Consider the following 22,843-nt stretch of genomic DNA (forward strand, 5'->3'; position numbering starts at 1 on the left):
GCCTGACAAAGAAGAGATAACCCAAACAGCAATACTGGCTGTTTTGGTCTCTACAATGAACATTTTTATAGATTTGGGCATTTCCATATAGGGCTTGAGATGAACTTGAGATAAGTGAATGTAAATTTGTGCTTCTAGTGTCCATTATCTTACTGAGATCATTTCTGATTGTTCCAAACCTGATAGTTAAATTTCCTCTTCTACCTACTTCTACTGGGTTTTGCATAGTGGATCTCTGGACCTTACTTGACTTTGTTTCTAATTGTTCCTCATAACATTCTCTTATTTCAGTTTAAGTAACTTTCTAGCTCTGTACCTAAAACCGCGGGTCAACCTACCTGTATTTCCCTATCTAAGAGTAAAAAGAAGTTCCATGGTATCATGGAAAGAGCAAACAAAGGCTGTGGGACAGAGGGCATACATTCAAGCATTGTGTCTGATATCTATGACTTCATGACTTTAGGCAAGTCACTCAATCTTTCTGGGCCTCAGTTTCCTGATTTGCAAAACAAGAAAGTTGAATTAAATGGCTTTTGTGGTCACTTTTAGCCATAGATCATAGGATTTAGAGATAGAAAGGAAGTTAAAAGCCATTGAGTCCAAATCCCTCATTTTATGTATGAGGAAACTGAGACACAAAGAGTTTGAATGATGACTATTTAGCAATTATCCTAAATGGAACTTAAACCTATGTCTTCTTGATTCCAAGTCTAAGACTCTATTCAACTCTGATCTAAAATCCCACAATCAAAATTGGGATTACAGACTGTTGGGTTAGTGGACACAGATTATATTTCTCGGTTTTCAACTATATCTAACAATTTTACTAGCTCAATGCAATTATTAGCTCTAGATAGGAGCTATATTCTGGTATCCTTGTTAGAAAACTTGACTAACAAAAATCACATAGATCGTCTTAGTGTGAATTTGGAACACAGCATCAAAATAATTGATTTTGCCTTTTGCAATGTAGCCATAACATCACAGACTAAAACAGATGACCCAAGGAAAACAAAAAGGGCTTGTACCCTTGGAAGACTAGAAGTCAGATGCCTAAGAACCACAGATCACCATGATTTTGCTACCCTATCATGGACACATTGCTATTAAGCTCTCCAGGTTTCTGCTTGTACATTTTTATATGTGTCTTCCCACCATCACATAAAGTCAAAAACATTTATTATGCACCTGTCAGGCACTGTATTAATCTCTAGGAATGCTAAGACAAACAAACAAACAAAAAAAGATAGCCCATGCCCTGAAGAAATTTCTATTCTACTGGGGGTAAGATAACACATAAGACATTAGTAAAAGGGAAAAGAGGAGAGTATATATCCATAAATAAACACCAGAAGCAGAGTCTAAAGAGGCGTATAGGATTTCTGGCCTGGACACTTTATCAAAATGGAAATTTTAAAAGGAATTCTCTTGTGGAAGGAAGGAGACATGAATAGAGGGATCTTGTAGGTGAAAAGGCAGCTAAGCCATGGTAAGAAGAATCAGAAACATAGCCAGGAGCTAAGTAAAATACACTACTACTATTTCTATCCTGCTCTTTGTATAAAGTATGCCCTCATTTCAAGTTTCTGGTACAAAGTAAAGTAAGCAGAGGGGGAAAAAAAACGCAATGATTATAACTATGTAAGTAAAAAGTACAACCATAAAATAATCAAGAATAAATATTGCAAAATTATAAAGAATAAGTTTTCCTCCAAAGAGGAAATATAAGAAGAAATCTACCCAAATCTTTTGCAAAAGGTTAAGTGGGGAAGAGGGAAAGTTTAATGAATATGGAACATTGCCTTTATTGTCAGCTTTTTAATGTGTTGATCATTTTGTGTTTTTTTTTTTTTATTTTCTTTTGCTTTTAGAAAATTGTTCATGAAAAGTGGTTCTCTTGAATAGGAAGAAGACATGAGGGGATTTAAGTCATATAAAAACAAAGATTAAAAATAAAAATTTATTTTTAAAAATCATGCTTCAGCTTTCAAGTATGTCATTAAAACTGGAGATAGAAATTTAACATGTGGGAGAAAACCTATAAACACAATTTTATCTTTATAACTTAGGAATATCTTTCATTTAGAAGTGTTATCAAATCAACCAACTTTATTACAATTGTCTGAGTACAGACTTAGATTTCTCTTTTTTTAAGCTTTTTTATTTTCAAACATATGCATGGATAATTTGACAACATTGACCCTTGCATAGCCTTCTGTTTCAGATTTTCTCCTCCTTCCCCCAACTCCCTCCTCTAGATGGCAAACATTCAATATATGTTAAACATTTAAAAATATATTAAATCCAATATGTATAAACATATTCTCTTCTGCACAAGAAAAATCAGATCAAAAAAAGAAAGTGAGTAGGAAAACAAAATGCAAATGAACAACAAAAAGAGTGAGAATGTTATGTTGTAATCCACATTCAGTTTCTATATTCCTCTCTCTGGGTGTAGAAGGCTCTCTTCATTACAAGATCATTGGAACTGGTCTGAATCATCTCATTGTTGGAAAGAGAATTGATCATTGTACAATATTGATGTTGTTGTGTACAATGATCTCCTAGTTCTGCTCATTTCACTTAGCATCAGTCCATGTAAGTCTCTCCAGGTCTCTCTAAAATCATCCTCCTGATAGTTTCTTATAGAACAATAATATTCCATAACATTCATATAGCATAGCTTATTCATCCATTCTTCAACTGATGGGCATCCACTCAGCTTCCAGTTTCTTGCCACTATGAAAAGAGCTGCCACAAACATTTTTGCACATGTGGGTCTCTTTCCCTCCTTTAAGATCTCTTTGGGATATAAGCCCATAGAAACACTGCTGGATCAAAGGGTATGCACAGTTTGATAACTTTTTGAGCATAGTTCCAAATTGTTCTCCAGAATGGTTGGATCCATTCACAGTTCCACCAACACATCAGTGTCCCAGTTTTCCCACATCCCCTCCAACATTTGTCTTTGTCTTTTCCTGTCATTTTAGCCAATCTGAAAGGTGTGTAGTAGTATCTCAGACTTGTCTTAATTCTCTGATCAATAGTGATTTAGAGCACCTTCTCATATGATTAGAAATAGTTTTAATTTCTTCATCTGAAAATTATTCATATCCTTTGACCATTTATCAACTGGGGAATGGCTTGCATTCTTATAAATTTGAGTCAATTCTCTATATATTTTAGAAATGAGGCCTTTATCAGAATTTTTAAATGTGAAAACGATTTTCCAATTTATTGCTTCCCTTCTGGAGCATTGTCTGCATTTATACCAGATAATTACCTGTGTTAGTTTTGTTTGTACAAAAACTTTTTAACTTAATATAATCAAAATTGTCTGTCTGGTGTTCAGTTATGAGTTCCAGATCTTCTTTGGTCACAAATTCCTTCCTTCTCCAAAGATCTGAGAGGTAAACTATCCTATGTTCTTCTAATTTATTTATAATCTCATTCTTTATGTCTAAATCATGAATCCTTTTAGATCTTATCTTGGTATGTGGTGTTAGGTGTGGGTTGGGCACTAATTTCTTCCATACTAGTTTCCAGTTTTCCCAGCAGTTTTTATCAAATAATGAGTTCTTATACCAAAAGCTGGGATAGATTCCCAAATATTTTAAACTATCAACAGGTTTTTTTAATGGGATTTCTTTTTGTATCTTTTGCTGCTGGACTTTGTTGGTAATATATAAAATTGTTGATAATTTATGTGGGATTATTTTGTATCCTGCAACTTTGCTAACGTAGTGAATTATTTCTAGTAGTTTTTTAGTTGATTTTCTAGGGTTCTCTAAGTATACCATCATCTGAAAAAGAGTGATAATTTGGTTTTCTCATGACATACTCTAATTCCTTTAATCTTTTTTTTCTTCTCTTATTGCCAAAGCTAATATTTCTAATACAATATTGAATAGTAATGGTGATAGTGGGCAGCCTTGTTTCATTCCTGATCTTATTGGGAATGGTTCTACTTTATCCCCATTACATATGATGCTTGTGGATGGTTTTAAATAGATACTACTGATTGTTTTAAGGAAAAGTCCATTTATTCCTATACTCTCTAGTGTTTTTAATAGGAATGGGTGTTGGATTTTATCAAATGCTTATTCTGCATCTATTGAGATAATCATGATTTTTGTTAGTTTGGTTACTGATATAGTTGACTATGCTGATAGTTTTCCTAATATTGAACCTGCCCTGCATTCCTGGTATAAATTCTACTTGATCATAGTGTAATTATCCTGGGGATGACTTTCTTTAATCTTGTTGCTGATATTTTATTTATGATTTTTGCTTCAATATTCATTAGGAAAAATGATCTATAATTTTCTTTCTTTGTTTTCACCCTGCCTCGTTTGGTTATCAGCATTATATCTGTGTTATAAAAGGAATTTGGTAGGATTCCTTTGTTTCCTATTTTTTCAAATAGTTTATATAGAATTGGAATTAATTGTTCTTTGAATGTTTGGTAGAATACACATATAAATCCATATGGCTCTAAAGATTTTTTTCTTAGGAAGTTGGTTAATAGTTTGTTCTGTTTCTTTTTCTAAAATGGGGTTATTTAAATAATTTATTTCCTTTTCTGGGCAATCTATATTTTTGTACATATTCCTCCATTGCATTTAGATTATCAAATTTATTCACATATAGTTGGGCAAAATAACTCCTAATTATTGCTCTAATTTCCTCTTCATTATTGGACAATTCTCCCTTTCATTTTTGAGATGAACAATTTCATTTTCTTCTTTCCTTTTTCTAATCAAATTAACTAAAAGTTTATCTATTTTGTTGGTTTTTTCATAAAATGAACTCTTAGTTTTATTTTTTTAATTCAATAGTTTTCTTATTTTCATTTTATTAATCTCCCCTTTTATTTTCAGAATTTCAAATTTGGTATTTAATTGAGGGTTTTTAAAATTTGTTCTTTTTCTAGTTTTTTTAAGTTAAAAGCCCAGTTCATTGATCTTCTCTTTATTTTATGCAAGTAAGCATCTAGAGATTTAAAATTTCCACTTATGACTGCTTTGGCTGTATCCCACAAATTTTGTTATGTTGTCTCATTATTGTCATTCTCTTGAATGAAATTATTGCTTGTGTCTATAATTTGCTGTTTCATCCATTCATTCTTTAGGATTAGATTATTTAATTTTCATTTAACTTTTGGTCTATTTTCTCCTGGCTTTATATTGTATGTGATTTTTATTGCATCATAATCTGAAAAAAATTCATTTACTATTTCTGCCTTTCTGCATTTGATTTTGAAGTTTTTATGCCTTAACACATGGTCAATTTTTGCATAAGTTCCATGAACCACTGAGAAAAAAGTAAACTCCTTTCTATCTCTATTCAATTTTCTCCAAAGATCTATCATACCTAACTTTTCTAATATTTTCTTTACCTCCTTAACTTCTTTCTTATTTATTTTGTGGTTTGACTTATCTACTTCTGAGAGAGCAAGGTTGCGATCCCCCACTAGTATAGTTTTGCTCTCTATTTCTTCTTGCATCTCTCTTAACTTCTCTAGGAATTTGGATGCTATACCACTCGATGCACATATGCTTAGTATTGATATTGCTTCATTATCTATTGTATCCTTTAGTAAAATATAGTTTCTTCCTTATCTCTTCTAATTGGACCTATCTTTACGTTTACTTGATCTGAGATCAGGATTGCTACCCCTGCTTTTTTTTTTTTTTAATTTCACCTGAAGCATAATAAATTCTGCTCCAGCCCTTTACCTTCACTCTGTATGTATCACTCTGCTTTAAATGTGTTTTGATAAACAACATATTGTAGGATTCTGGCTTTTAATCCAGTCTTCTATCCACTTTTGTTTTATGGGAGAGTTCATCCTATTCACATTCACAATTAAAATAACTAATCTGTGTCTCCTGTCATCTTATTTACCATAAGTTATGCTTTTCTCTTTCCTTTCCCCCTTCCCTCCTCCCTAGTATTTTCCTTTTGATAACCACCTCCCTCAAATAGTCCTCCCCCTTTAGAGCCCCTCTCCCTTTTCACACCTTTCCACTAATACTTGTTTTCCCTCTCTTTTCCCCTCTTCCCTCCCACTTCCCTGTAAGGTGAGATAACTTTCTCTGTGAAACCAAATATGTCTGATATTCTCTCATAGAGTCAAATATGATAAAAGTAAGATTCATACAGTACTCATCTCCCTGCCTTCTTTCCCTCAATTATAATAGGTTTTCTTTGCCTCTTTGAGAGATATAATTTCCCTTTTTTTAACCTCCTTTTTCCTCTTTTTCCAGTGTGATCCCCTTTCCATCTCTAGTTTCAAATTATACCCTCATTCTCTAAATATACCCACAACAGAAATATAGTTCTCAAGAGTTCTTTCCTTTTTACCTTTTTATGCTTCTCTTGAGTTCTGTGTTTAGAGATCAAATTTTTTGTTCACTTCTGGTCTTTTCATTGGAAATAGGCGAAATTCACCTATATCATTGAATGCCCATCTTCTTCCCTAAAAGATAATGTTCATTTTAGGCAGATAGCTTATTGTTGGCTGTAATCCAAGTTCCTTTGCCTTTCATAATATCAGATTCCAGGCTCTTTGATCCTTTAAGGTGGAAGCTGCTATGTCCTGGGTAATCCTAATTGTAGCTCCTCAGTATTTAAATTGTTTCTGGCTGCTTGCAATATCTTTTCCTTGGTGCAGTAGTTCTGAAAGTTAGTCACAATATTCCTTGGGAATTTAATTTGGGGGTCTCTTTTAGAAGGTGATCGATGAATTCTTTTGATGACTATTTTACCTTCTAAATATTCTAAATTATATTCTAAAATATCAGGGCACTTTTATGATTTCCTGTAAGATAATGTCTAGGTTCTTTTTTTCATCATGGCTTTCAGGAAGTACAATAATCCTTAGATTGTCTCTCCTAGATCTATTTTCCAGGTCAGTTGTTTTTCCTAGGAAATATTTCATATTTTCTTCTATTTTTTTTTCATTTTTTTGTTTTTGTTTGACTGATTCTTGAAGTCTTACTGAGTCGTTCACTTCCATTTGTTCAATTCTAATTTTTTGTGTATTTTTTTTCAGTTACTCTTTTAGCTTCTTTGTAATTGGCCAATTGAACATTTTTGTTCATTGCATTGTTTTTCCATTTCACAAATTTTGTTTTTCAGTGAACTGGGTGTCTTTTTCACATCTCTTTTATAGGGTAGTATATGCTTTTCCCATTCCTTCTTATAATGATCTCACTTCATTTCCCTATTTTTCTTCTAACTTTCTTTTAAGATCCTTTATGCAATTTTGCAAGAAGCCTTGTGAAATGGGGAAAAAAGAAAAAAGATTCAAAAAGGGATAAAATGGGTTGGCAGGCTAAAGAACATGACAATAAGAATGATGGGAAGAAGGGTCATGACACTGAAAGCTAAAGAAGAGTGTAGAATGAAATTTAGCATTTCTGAAGAGGAAGTTGGAATCACAGAGAATTATTTCCTTCATAGGAATGATTATAACCTGTTATGGGTCAGAACTTGAAACAAGGTCTAAGTCAGTGGAATTGATAGAGACAATGGTTATTTAGCATGGTGCTTAATAGTTCTCTAGTTCAGTACATGTACTTAGTACTTACTATAATTCTACAAGATTTACATCTTTGATAAGAGACCATACAAGCTTGGACAAACTCAGCCAGAATCAGAACTGGAAGACAAAGACCATGGTGGTGATCCTCCTGTCTCCCCCACATAAATCAAGACACCTTCAGGAGGGCCTCAAGAAGCTGGCAGAAGCAGAGAAGACAAAGGACTGGCAGCAGGAGCTTAAACTCTTGGAACCAAGGAGAGAGATAGACTTTTAAGAAAGCTAACCAGGCCCCAGGAAAGGAGACAAGACCTAGAAAGAGACAATAAAGGATTTGGATTTTAATCTCTGGCTACTCGTGTGGTGATTACTGAACTGAAACGAAGGCTGCCTCCAGAGACCCCAAGAAAACCTCAACAGAGAATATTACATTTTAGAGAAGAATATTACAATAACCATACAAAGTCTGTCAGTTTAAAGATGGCATGAATGTCATGGTACAAATCCTGAAGAAAGTTTATTGTCAGAGCAATAAAATTTAAAAAAAGAAATATGAAGCAAAATTCTTAAGTAAAGGATGATGCCTCCAAATGCTCTACCTAAAGATATTTTTCTATGCCTTTCTGCTCTTCTTAATTTATATGAGGACCAAAATTAATCTCAGTGTTGAGAAAACTAGAGGAAAGGAGATTAGAGCCTCTGACATTCCTTAGTGATTTGTGGAAGGGAAGATTCTAAAAATAGTTCTGAAGGGGAAAAGTTTGATAGTGAAGCATTAAATGGGAATTAAAGAGTTTCTTAGCTCTCAGTCTGATCAAATGTGATAGCAGGTACCCTCTCTATGATGTTTAGGAAAATAAGATGCTTGTTTTTTTCCCATGTAGTGTAGGAGTTCTTAAAATGAGTCTAGGATCTCTTGAGGATCCCTGAGATCCTTCCAGGTATCTAGGAAGTTAAAACTATTTTCACAATAATACTGTCATCTTTATTTCTAATGTAGTAAATACTGTTGGTTAAAATTCACATAAACAAAAGTTTATTGGGGGAAAGATCCTCAATAACTTTTAAGCATGTAAAAAGGTCCTGATATTAAAAAAATATTTGAGTACCACTGGTACAGTAGAGAAAACAACAGACTTGGAGGTGGGAAGATCCAAGTTCAAATTCTACCTAAAATCCAGCCAAGTCATTTCACCTTTCTGTGATTCAATTCCTACATCTATAAAATAAGGGGGTTTGATTTTCTGTCCTTAAAGATCCCTGCCAATTATAACTCAAGAACCTTTTAAAACAGATCCTACACTGCAGATATTATTAGGAATATTCATGGTTAAGGATAATATGTCAAATGAACTGAAAGGTAAGTGCAATAAAAATGCTTGGGCTGAGGGGAGAGAAGGGGCACAGTAACTATGTTGAAGAAAAAGAGTACTAAGAAAAAAGAAAAGTTGCTGCTTGATATATATGGGATCATTATTGTGGACAACAGAAAAAAGGCAGAATTGCTCAACTTCTATTTTAAATCCATTTTCTCTGTCAAGAAGAATGATCTGAAAAAGATAGAAAAAAATAGCTAGTAAATCATTGAAATTCAAGGTTTATGTATGTCAAAATGGACCTCTTCAGTTTGCTACAGCTTATGCTGGGTCCAATTCCCTGCAGTCCACTCCTACCTCTTCCACTAGGACACTAGGGTAGTCAGGTAGTACTGATAGAGCACTGGGCTTGGAATCAGGAAGAGTCATCTTAATGAGTTCAAATCTAATTTCAGACACTTACTGGCTATGTGGAAAAATCATTTAACTTAGTTTCCTGCTCATTAATATGAGCTAGAGAAGGAAATGACAAACCACTCTTATCTTTGCCAAGAAAAGCCCAAATTAGGGTCATGAGGAGTCAAACATGACTAAAAAACAAACTATCACCAGCAACTTTAGAACTGGGGGAAAAAAAATCTAGAATCAGCAACAGGTGGCATTAATCACAGAGTACCATCAAGAGTTTTGAAACTAATGTCTTCCTATCCTCACTACCATGCAAAGCTATGGAACAACTATGGCTTTTGCAATCATTAGAAATTTGGAATCAGCCACAAAGGAGAACAGGATCACCAGTAACTCTGGAAGGTTATTCCAGCTATCATTGAGAGTTTAATTTTTGCATTTGCACTTGCTACCCCTTTTCTCTTTTTACCTAGGTACATGGGTATATAAAATAGGTATACAAATCAAACATTTACTGATAATAAACCATAATTTCATGAACCCCACAGTCAGTTACATGACCCTATATGGAGTATTGACTCACAGCTTAAAAAGCTGGGATGCAGGCAATTTGTCCAGAATTACATTACCAGTAAGTATCAAAGGTAGGATTCAAAAACAGGCCACTTGTATATGTCTATGGATACTTCCATCTTTCCACAAATTTTTACACCATAAAAATTAAAATAAATAATGAAAATATAAATAAAGGACTCATTTAAATGGAGATTAAATAATGTGATTTTAAAGAATGAGTAGGGCAAAAAACAAACCATAGAAGTAAAACATATTAAATAAAATTACAAAAATAAGAAAATATTCAAAATGTATGGGATGCCCTCTTGACAGAAATAAAAAGGTAAATAATTGGAAGAATATTCATTGTCCATGGCAAGGCATTGACAATATATAATAAAAATTATAATACACCCTAAATGAACATATAGTCAGATATATTCTGATAAAGCCTTTTCTCCAAAAAATATAGAAAATAGACACAAATCTATGAGATCATTCCATTTCCCAATAGATATGTGGACAAAGAATATTAACAATTAGTATACTTTAAGATGGTCAAAGACAGAAAGAAAGTTTCCCATATATTTCAAAGTACTCATAACATTACTTTGTTGTAAAAAAAAAAAAATCACTATGTAAAGTTGTAGCACATTGGATCATAAGCCTATAAATTTAGACTTGAAAGGGACTTTAAAGGTCAAGTTCAGCTATTCATCTTTCAAAATAGAAAAGTAAGATCCAGAGGGGTTAAATGATTTTCCCAGGACCACACATGAAGTAAAATATTTGAAGTGAATATCTGACATCAACACAGGTATTCCTCACTCTGAGCTGCCAACTATCCACTTTCACATTTGATTAGGAAATATATGAATAAATTATTATATGTAAATATGATGGAATATAATTGTTCTATAAGAAACAATTAATATGGAAAATTAAAAGAAACAGTAATATATATGAATTATTGCAGAGTGAAAAATGCAGAAGAAAAAGGACAATATCCATAAAAAGTATGAGAATATATGAAAACACAACATGAAGGCAATAAATTGTAAATAAAATTTAATAGCCAATATTGATTTTAGAAGTCAAGTCAATAAACCTACAAGTAAGCATTTATTAAGTGATTACTATGTATCAAGCAAGCAACTAGACGACTAAGTGGACAGAGAGCTGGGCCTAGAATCAGAAAAGATGAGAGTTTAAATCCAATCTCAGACAGTCACTTGCAGTGTGATCCTATACAAGTCATTCACCTTTTGTTTGTTTAATGTACTGGAGAAAAAAATGGCAAACCACTCCTGTATCTTTCCTAAGAAAATACCATGGGGGGTTTTCAGGTCATAAAGACTAGGACACAACTTAACAACAACAGCATGTATCAAGAGCTATTCTAAATACTGAGAATTCAAAGTCAAAAAAATAAAACAGCCCCTGTCTTCAAGGAACTTATATTCTTTAGGGGAAGAGAACATGTAATAGATAAGTATATAAAAACAAATAGAAAGTAGATGAAAGGGAAGGGATAATATCCCTTCCCTTTCATCTACTTTCTATGTGTTTTGAGTCAAGTGTTAAAAGAAATCAGAAATTACTAGGAGGTAGAAGTAAGGGAGGGAAAGAATATCAAAAGATACAGAGGGAAATGGAGTATTATATATGAGAAATGGTAAGAAACCAAGATTGGCTGGACCACAGAACACATAAATAATAAGACCAGAAAAGTAAGTTTGGGTCAGGAAATAAAGGGCTTTAAATGACATAGGGGCAGCTAAATGGCACAGTGGGTAGAGTACCAGCCCTGAAGTCAGGAGGACCTGAGTTCAAATCTGGTCTCAGACACTTAACACTTCCTACCTGTGTGACCCTAGGCAAGTCACTTAACCTCAATTGTCTCAGCAAAAATAAATAAAATTTAAAAAAAAATTTTTTTAAATGACAACAGAGATAACATTTGATTCTGTCAAACTCCCCATGTCCAAATCACCCCTCTTTTTATTACTAAGAAACACTCTGTTTTCCAGAGCTAAGCCCCAATAAATAAGCTATGCCCTGACCTAGGCATAAAAGCAATCCTTGGTGGTCACCATCTAAATAAACTCAAGCACAATTTAAAAAAAAAAAAAAAGAAAGAAAGAAATTGTTTCACATCAGCACCAGGTGTTCTCTAAGCTCTGGCAATCAACTGCAGAAACAATGTTCCAGTCATGAAACCCTGCTATGAATCAAACTTCTCTTATTGTTGCTGTTGCATTCATTGTCAAGGCTACAGCTCATTGCATAGCATTTGGTATTGAAATTTGACCATATTACAATGGGTCTATTAGTGCCAGAGGTAGCCCCAGCACATGTAGCTAGTTTCCCTCCTCCAAAGAAATAAAGAAATTTGCATATGACCACTATTAGCTCTTTGGTTTTATTTTATTTTTATTTCTTTAATAAAACTTGTGTGAGTTCTCTGATTTTTTGGGGGGAGTCATTGCATAACCTTTGTTACTCTTTCGTCATTTTTTTCAAAGGTGACAATCCTAGAAGTAATAGCAAGACATTAAGATTTATTAAGTGGAAGTCTGACATGTTCAAATCTGAACTTCTGGGAAATAATGTTGGCAGTTTTATGAAGAATAAATCACAAAGGGAATAGATTTGAATGAAGCAGGGAGACCACTTAGGAAGCTATTTCAATAATCCAGGTAAGAGTTGATAATGGTCTGAAATAGAGTTGGAGCTCTGTAGTAGTAAGAAAGGGGTAGATATGATCAGTATCATGATGATAGAAAATATAAGATTTACAACCAATTTTATATAGAGGGTAAACTAGTGAGAGGATTTGAGAATAACACCAATGTTGAAAAATCTGAGTTGTTAGATAATGGCACTTTCTACAGAAGTGGGAAACTTGAAAAGAGGCATGGATTGGGGAGGGGGGGAGAGCTAATGAGTTCCTGTTTTAGACACTTTGATTTTGACATGCCTGTAAACATCCAGTTTGAAAAATTCAGGAAGCAATTAGTGATGTGGGACTGTAGTTTAGGAATGGATAAAACTGGAATCATCTGTTTAGAGATAAAAATTGAACCCACAGGATGAATTCACTGAAAGAATGCAGAGAGAGAAAAGACCCTGGAATAGGACTCAGAAGGGACTTTGGTAGTTCCTTCATGGGCAGTTGACCACAGGGAACAGAAAAATAGAATGCAGTTGCCCAACCAAACATGTGCAAGAAGTTTGAGTTGTGTTAAATGTTTCAAATTCTGGGGACCCAGCAAAGCTTTCTTAGTTTCAAAGTTTTGATAAATTCCAACCAATGGTTAGGGAGTAACCTCCACTGGAAGGAGATAACCATTGCCTTATTGTATAAATACCCATCACAAGCTACCTCCTCTGACCAACCAGTTCCCTGATGCTGGTTAGTTCCATCTGATTTTATGCCAATAAAACCCCTTTCTTTTAGAAACAGATCTGGCCTCTTTCGAAATTCCTACCAATCAAATCTGTAATCCCACTGCAGTTGCAGCAGCAATAATAGTAAAAAGCATTTAGGTATTACTTTAAGATTTGCAAATTATTTTTTAAATATTACCTCATTTTATCCTTACAACTCACAACTACATCCAGGTAGATGCTATTATTCTCCCCTTTTACAGATAAATAAACCAAAACGGAGGTTAAGTGAATTGCTCTGCCTTGAACACAAGTGTTTCAGGCTAGATCTGAACTCAAATTTTCCTGACTCCATGGCTAGCCTTCTATCTCCTGAGCCACCTAGCTACCTTAAACTGTTAGTGATATATTTGGAGATTCAACTTGAAAACTGAAAAAGAGTGGTAAGACAAGTAAGAAGAGAACTATAAAAGTTTATTTCCTCAAAAAAGCTAGAAAGGAGAAAGTAACCAGGAGGGGAATGGGAACATTCTAAAACAGCAATTTGCCTCTCAGGACATGAGGCAATATCATCCTGAGGGAGTCAGAGAACCTCAGAGAGCTCAATTTTCTCCCAAGCAGCATAATTACCTAAAAGTTTAAAAAAAAATATAGGAAAAACTTCCATAGATGCAAAGGCAGTTAATTAGTAGCACTGGAGAGTAGTGGTGACCAAATGATGCTACTAAGAACAGCAGTTGCCAATGGGATATCAGTATGTGGTGGGATTTGTCTCAGAGCATTGTGTTGATTTTCACAGGATAACCAAGGGAGAAAATGTTAATAGGTCACTTGGGAATGACATCCTTACTAAATTACTCATTTGTCATTCTCTTTACCTTCTTAGAATTATCTATTTGAGCCTTAAAGTAATGTAGGGGGAGGAAATACCACCATGTTCTCGACACAGGTACTGCCTTGAAATTCTTTTGTAATGCCGATTAACAACAGCCAATCTAGGTAGAAAAAAAAAAAATGAAGTTTCAGATTTGAAAAAAAGTGTCTATTGTAAAACTGCAATATGGCTTCAAAGACTACCAAAGATACCCAAATAAGTAGTAGTCCACCAAGACAATTGGGGGTTTTGTCTTTATCAACATAGAATAAGAAGAAGAAAAGAAAAGTAATAAAAAAAAAAAAAAAAACAGGTATTTGAGAGAGCTGGCCCCAAAATTCCCATGAGAAAAGCAAAGAAAAAAATGTTGTAGGCCCATTTTTCCTTAGAAGCAATATTTAAAGATGAGGCAAATATGCACCACTTATAAAATAATAGTAGGCTTAAATTAGTAGAAATATTAACCTAAATCAAAACAACTTTACTGAAAGATTAATTTACAATTGGAATAATGTCATCAATGAGTATTCTTGTTTTAGAGATTTCCAAAGGGCCTCTCCAAATATAAAAGGAGAGGAAATTTTGAAATAATAATAATAGCTCACTTTGGTGGGAACAAGAGACTGGATCTCTTAGTTCATATGGAACTCCCAGTGAAAAAACTCACTCTATATTTATGCAGCACTTTATATTATACATTATATAACACTTTTCAAAGTATTTTATCTCATTAGATTTTCACAATACCATAGTGATGGAGGTGTTCTTATTATCTTCCTTGTACAGACCAGAAAACCAAGAGTCAGAGAGATTAAGTGCCTTAACCATGGCCAAATGTTAACTAAAGTCTTCCTGATCTCAAATCTAGCACCCTAACTCACTAAACAAATAATCTTCATTCTGGAGAGCAATCTGGAATTATGCCCAAAAAGTTATTAAACTGTGCATATCCTTTGACCCAGCAGAGCTACTACTTGGCTTATACTCCAAGGAGATACTAAAGAAGGGAAAGGGACCTGTATGTGCCAAAATGTTTGTGTTAGCCCTGTTTGTAGTAGCTAGAAGCTGGAAAATGAATGGATGCCCATCAATTGGAGAATGGTTGGGTAAACTGTGGTATATGAATGTTATGGAATATTATTGTTCTGTAAGAAATGACCAGCAGGATGAATACAGAGAGGCTTGGAGAGACTTACATGAACTGATGCTAAGTGAAATGAGCAGAACCAGGAGATCACTATATATGTCAACAACGATACTGTGTGAAGGTGTAATCTGATGGAAGTGGATTTCTTTGACAAAGAGACCTAATTCAGTTTCAATTGGTCAATGATGGACAGAAGCAGCTACACCCAAAGAAAAAAAACACTGGGAAATGAATGTAAACTGTTTGCATTTTTGTTTCTCTTCCCGGGTTATTTTTACTTTCTGAATCCAATTCTCTCTGTGCAACAAGAGAACTGTTTGGTTCTGCACACATACATTATATCTAGGATATACTACAACATATTCAACATATATAGGATTGCTTGCCATGTAGGGGAGGGGGTGGAGGGTGGGAGGAAAAAATCGGAACAGAAGTGAGTGCAAGGGATAATGTAAAAAAATTACCCTGGCATGGGTTCTGTCAATAAAAAGTTATTATAAAAAAAGTTAAAAAAATAATAATAATAATAATCTTCAAAAATAGTCAATGTAAGTGAAATAAAACCATAGGATTTGTAGCTGGAAGTATCCCAAGATCAGAGATCACAGAGTAGAAGGCAGGAGGGATATTAAAGGGCATCTACTTGTATCATCTCATTTTACAGATGAAGAAACTGAGGCTCAGAGTAGTTCAAATTCTTTGTTCAAGAAAATATAGGTATTAAGTGACAGAACAGCATTTGAACCAATATCCTCTAACGTCAGATCTGGTGGACTTTTCATGGCACCATAAAGAATATTCAAATAATCTCTAATCCAATCTTTTAATCAAGCTAGAGGCAGCTAGGCAGGACAGTTGTTAAAGAGTTTGTCTTGGAATTTAAAAAAAAAAAATTGAGGTCAACTCCAGTGTCCAACACTTATTAGCTATATGATCCAGAGCAACTTACTTAAAGTTTTCTCACCTGTTAAATAGGGATAATAAAAGCACCTGTTTCCCAGGGTTGGTGTGAGAATAAAATGAGGCAATATTTATAAAGTGCTTAGGACAAACAGTAACTGGTGTATGCCAGCCATTATAATTGTCGGCTATTATTCTTCATTTTTCAGGAAGAACTGAAGCACTCAAATGTAAACATGAGTCACTGGTGTTTTCCAAGCTTTTTCCAAGTTAGTTTTATGTTAAAATTGCCCTTTGGCAGTTTGATGTTATCATCATTTAATAGTTTGCTTTCAAGGTCAGACACAAAGAAGTTGATTATACCTTCCAGAAATTGGAATAGCATTTCCCAAATTTAATACCAGAGAAAAAAGGGTGCCTCCTAATATATATATAAATAAAAGTTTAATATGACTAATGATGAAATGAAGAAAGATATGTGATAGTAGCCTAGCCAAATTCCTAAAGGCATAGTCTGTGGCATGAGTTCTATACTCTATTCTGGGTGGTCAAATGGCAAAGTGGAGAGTGTATGGCCTGAAGTTAGGAAGATGCATCTTCCTGAATTCAACTCTGTCCTCAGACACTCACTAGTTGTTTTAATCCTGGGCAAGTCATTAACACTATTTGCCTCTATTTCCTTATGTATAAAATCTGGAGAAGGAAGTGACAAACCACTCTAATATCTCTTCCCAAAATAAAACACCAAATAAGGTTACAAAGAGTCAGATATGACTAGAACAACTGAACAAAGCTTTGTGCTGACCTGACCATACATCCACAATAACATTTTCAGGTTGGAGCTCCACATTTCAGAGAAGATCTAGGCAACCTATGGCTAATGCAAAAGATGGAGGACAATGTGTGTGGTATTTAATGTTTTTAATAACATTTTATTTTTTCAAATACATGTAAAGATAGTTTTTAACATTCATTTTTGTAACCATATTTTTTTGTTTTCCATATTTTTCTCCCTCCCTCCCTTACCTCTCCCCTCCCCCAAACGACAAGCAATCTAAATTAAAATATGTAAAATCCTTTTAAACATATTTCCATATTTGTCTTGTGGGGAAAAAAATAAGACCAAAAGAGAAAAAAACCACAAGAAAAGAAAAAACAAAACAGACAAGAAAAATAAAGGTAAAAAATATTATGGTTCAATTGTAGTGTTTAATTTAAAAGAAAATATAAGGAGATATCTCTCCTTAATTTTTTTCTTTTAAACTAATAGTCTTTAAGTATTTTAAAAGCTGTCATGGGTTTTATTTCCCAGAGAACATGTTTAGAAATAACAAGTAGTAATGTTGAATGGAAATTTTAATCTCAATATAAGAAAATTCATTTTGACAGCAAATAAATCCAAAAGTGGATAAGGCTACCTTAGCAACGAATGGGTTTTCAATCATTATTAGAGATTTTTAAACTGAGATCAGATGACTACTTGTTTGAGATATTGCCAAGGAGATGTTTGGATCTGTATGGATCAGATTATAGTACAGGGGAAGGATTCTGGGAAGATGACAGAGTAGGTTGGTAAACTTCAAGCTCTTAAGATTTCGCTCACAAATAGAACAAATTTGCACTCTGGGGCAAACATAGTCTGGTAAAAAATCAAGAAGATCTGGGGCAGAACAGGGGTCCTTCTGTTACAATCCAAGAAGATCTGAAGAAAGACCCCAAGCTGGGTATTAATCTGGTGAAGTGCAGACACCTCCAGGGCTAGCTGTGTGACTGGAGCCTCAACAAAAAACACAGAGACTTTCATCTCTTAGACTGTTTGAGTCTTGATTTGAGTCTGGGAAGAATGAGTGAACCTCAGCTGATTGAGAACACCAGGCCCAGCTGTGCTGCTGAGAGGCAGCCCTGTGTCCCTGGGCAGGAAGGAAACAGCACCCGGTGAATACAGAGGCAGTGGGGCAGGGATGCTGCTAGCTGTGGGCATTTGCAGGAACATGAAGTTCTTGGTCTGGGATTCCTGGTCAAAGTGGAGAGCTAAAGAGAAGCTTGAGGCATATCCCACCCCAATTAGAGGTGCTTATACTAATTACTCATTTTTTAAAAAAATGAACTGGCAAAGAAGAAAGCATATCATTGAAGTATTTTACGGGAACAGGGGAGACAGGGATTCATCCTCAGAGGAGGACACTTTAGTAAAAAGAAGCTTCTACCCCAAAGAGTAACATGAAATGGCTCCCTGCCCAGAGAGAATTTAAAGAACTCAAAAAAGAATTCAAAAATCAAATGAGAGATATTGAGGAAAAACTAAAAGAAAAATAAAAACCACCCAAGAAAAATAAGAAGCTTATGAAAAAAAAAAAGTTAATCAACTAGAAAAGGAGGAAGTCTGAAAGATGAAAATAGTTCTTTGACAATTAGAATTGGGCAAGAGGAAACTAGTAAAGCTATGTGAAACCAAGAAATAACAAAACAGATTTAAAAGAATGAAAAAAATAGAACAGAATGTGAAACATAAGAAAAACAACAGACCTAGAGAACAGATCAAGAAGAGAAAACATAAAAATAATTGGACTGCCAGAAAATTATGAACAAAAGAGAACCTTGACACAATAATTCAGGAATAGTCCAAGAAAATTGTCCTGGAGTGATATAGAATATGAGGGGAAAGTAGAAATAGAAAAAAATCCATTTGTCACTACCTCAAAGGTGTCCTTTGTAGAAAACACAAAGGAATATATTATTGACAAATTTCAAAAAACCCAGATCAAAGAAAAAAATTTGCAAGAAACAAGAAAAAAAATTCAAATATGCTGGAGCTACAATTAGAATTGTATATGACTTATCAGTAGCTACAATAAAAGACCACAGGACCTGGAATCATATTTACCACAATCAAAAGAACTAGGCCTGTGGCCCAAAATACAATATCCAGCAAAATTATCTATAATTTTGGATGAGAAAAAAATCGACCTACAGTGAACTTCTAGATTTTCAGACTTTCCCAATCAAACACAAACTTAACAGAAAATTTAACATATAAGAGCCAATGTCAAAGAGCAATTTTAAGGAACTCAATATAAACTGTTTAAACATGGACAAATTGTTTATGTTTTTTTAACGTGGGAAATGTATACTTCGTGTTTAAGATTTACATCAATAATAAGATAAACTAGAAAGATTGGCAGAGTAAAGATAAAAATAGTAATCATGTTATACAAATGAGGTGCAGAGGAAGAATAGACAGAGATATTGGGAGTGGGGGGGGGGGGAAGGGCTCATAGTACTGAAAATCTCCTAATATCAGGAATGGGTTCAATGAAGTACATTCAAAGTAGCACCCTCCAAAATTTATAAAGAAATAAGTGGGGAAGAATAGGTGGATGGGGAAGCAAAGGGTGAGGGAAGAAGATGGGTGATAGATCCCTGGATGGGGGGAAATTAAGTAATAATAAGCTAAGTTATGGAGCAGAATTTAATGAAAGAGTCAACAGGGATAGGATAGATATGTGTATATATGGATATGTGTTGTATGAGTGTGTGTATGTATGTGTATATCTACATATGTTTATTTATTTTATTTATGTTTATTTATTATGTTTACATAAATATATCTTTTCTTAACTATAGCTTGCTTGACGGTTGTAGGGGCAGATGAAAGAGAAAAAAAGAATAAAATAAACAAGGTACACAACAGAGAATCAAAGAACAATTTAAAAGTAACTAATTTACATTTGTGAATATTTCTTCTACTAATGTATATACTTTCTTGATCTGGTAATTTGTTTTTATATATTTTGAATTCTCCCTGATGTACTCCTGGGCACATGACAATGTTCTCTTTTGTTTTGCTTTATTTTGTTTTGTATTTCTTTTCTGTTTTTCTTTTTTTTTTCAAATAAAATATTTTTCCCCTGAGGCAATTGGGGTTAAGTGACACAGGTAGGAAGTGTTAAGTGTCTGAGGACAGATTTGAACACAGGTCCTGCTGACTTCAGAGATGGTGCTTTATCCACTGTGCCACTTAGCTGCCCCTAAAATTTTTTTTTTAAAGATTATATTACAGTACCAACAGTGGTAGATTTGGATTCAGCAGAACTGTTCCAAACTCTATTCCTTAATACTTGTGTGATGTTGAACATGTCATCTCACTTCTCTGGGCCTCAGTTTTCTCATCTATAAAATGATACAATACAGCTCTAAATTTATGATCTTCAGACACTCTGAGATCCATTTAAATTTGCATGTTCTGTTATACAACCCTTATCTCAGTCAATCAAAAAAATCCCTAGATCTTGCATTGGGGTTGGGGGAAGAGATATTTTAAAACAAATTAGCTATCTCTCATTTTAACCAGGGTACTAAAGCTTCCAGGCCTCATGGATCACTTCTCTCCATCCTGTCTCTGTTTTCTTTCATTACTTAGCAACCCTCAACATTTTGACCTTTGGGAAAACTGCCATTACTCTATAACACAATTACCAGGTAAAACCAATCCCAGACTGGCTATTTCCAAATTTCAGCAAGATCACATGGTCACTAAAATTATTTTACTTATTTTCTGCCTCTCCTAATAGCAAAAAAAAAAACTACACAAGACTAGAAGGTTAAATTTTGTGACTTACTCAAACCCATGAATATGTTCCTGCTTTAAGTTTTATCACAGAACAGGTGAGATAGAGCATTATTATCTCTGTGAATCCTTTCCACCTGGATGTGTTTTTCTGCCTATCTACAATTTCTTTGTTTAAAATTCTATAGTTTTCCCCTTTTCTTCATGTCTGTCTCCATTTCCATTTAGCCATTTAAATCATCAGTCAGTAAATGTCATTTGAGTACCCTTAACCAACCCTTGACCATTATACTAGACACAGTGGGTGATTAGCAGGATCTAACTCCTCAAATAACTGGTAACAAGCTATATGCATCTAGCATATGATGAAATGAGATGTGGTTAGTGTCAAATTAAAGTGGCACAGATAGTATGTTTTACAAAAATTTAGAAAATTCCATAATCTCTCTCTTGCCCTTTTGGTTTATAATTCATTTACCCATGGAATGGTGAAAAGCTAGAAAAAAGCCACCTGAGTTTCACTGACTTGTCTAAAAATTGTTTTGCCATTAAACTAGAATTTGTCCTTGAGAATCAGTTCTTCAAATGCTTCCATTGAAACAAGATTGCCATCTTCCTCATTTCCATCTTCCTGATCTTTGGGATATAGTGAAAAGATTCCTAAGTTTGAAGATAGGGAAGCTGAATTTAAATCTTAACTCTGGTACTTACCCATCGAGACTTCAGACAAATTACTTTATCTCTATGGGTCTCAATTTCTTCATCTATAAAATGTGATATTGAAATACACAAGAATTAAGCACTTACTGTGTGTTAAGCACCTCTTAGCACATTGTCTGGCACATAATAGGAACTTAATAAATGGTTATTGATTGATTGCAATGTCCCTTCCATCCCTTAATCCTGTGATATTGGGTCTCCTAGGTCACTAAGAACCTTTTTCTCCTGCCCTTCTCCTTTATTTTCCTTTCATTTTTTCCTCATTCTAAATCTTCAGGCCAATTTTCATCAATGTATTTACATTGTTTCCCTTTCCTTTCTCATTCAATATTTCTCTTAGTTCTTACATCCATGATCTATGATTCCTGTACTGATTTCTTATGCGTTTCCAGAGTTTCATTTTTGCCTTTGCTGAATTCAGTTTTCAGATCCATTATTTCTTCTGATAGCACCTAATATTGAGAGTGCACATGAAGTAATGGTGTATTCCCTGCTCCTTCCCCATCCAACTTACACAGTTTTTGGAAAGCTAGAGATCCAGGAAATACTGGCATTTACTCTTTAGCTTGGAAATTGACATCCATAAATAATTTACACCAAAAGCAAGTGCCCAGAAATTGGGGCCATTTTCTAAGGTAAAAAAATTTAATTGTTTTATTTTATTTACAGCATATTAGACAGGAAATATTAAAACTAGAGGAAAACATTCCTAATGGGCTTGGAAGCTCTTAATTTGGGATGAGCTGAATTGGAAATGGGTAGATGGCTTAGCTGACCAGGTCATCATGAGTATATTTTATTATTTTATAATGCTGATTTTCATGGTTTTCTATTTTTATATTTTATCATCCTAATTTCAAAGAAAAAGAAATCATGGCATATAAGTAATGATTTCCCTGAGGTTTAAGAACAAATAAATGGTAATAACAGTATTTGAACCACTCCAAATGTGATTTCTTCCCCTCTACTGCAAATGTTTTAACAACTGTTAATCATGAACTCAAATTTTTTAATATTTTATTTTTTCAATTATAAATAAAGAAAATTTTTGACATTCATTTTTTTAATTATACTTATACGTTTTCTCCCTCCTCTCAGCTCCCCCCCCAAAACAGTAAACAATTTTACATAGGTTTTATGTGTGTGTGTGTGTGTGTGTATGTGTGCAATTGTATAAAACACATTCTTATATTTGTCACATTGTGAAAAAAGAAACAGACCAAAAGAAAAAACATGAAAAAATACTAAAAGTCAAAAATAGTATGCTTTGACCTTTACTTAAACTCCAGTGATGACAAATTTAATAAGAAATTGTAGTGGAACTCCTTTGTAAAGTACATTTGAGAGAAGGATTAAGTATATTACAGGCTAAGCATATTATATAAAGTTTTTGCTTGGTAACTTGTGTGAATCTTAGTTG

Source organism: Sarcophilus harrisii, chromosome 2 (genome assembly GCF_902635505.1).
Source record: "Sarcophilus harrisii chromosome 2, mSarHar1.11, whole genome shotgun sequence".
NCBI classification, from domain to species: Eukaryota; Metazoa; Chordata; class Mammalia; order Dasyuromorphia; family Dasyuridae; genus Sarcophilus; species Sarcophilus harrisii.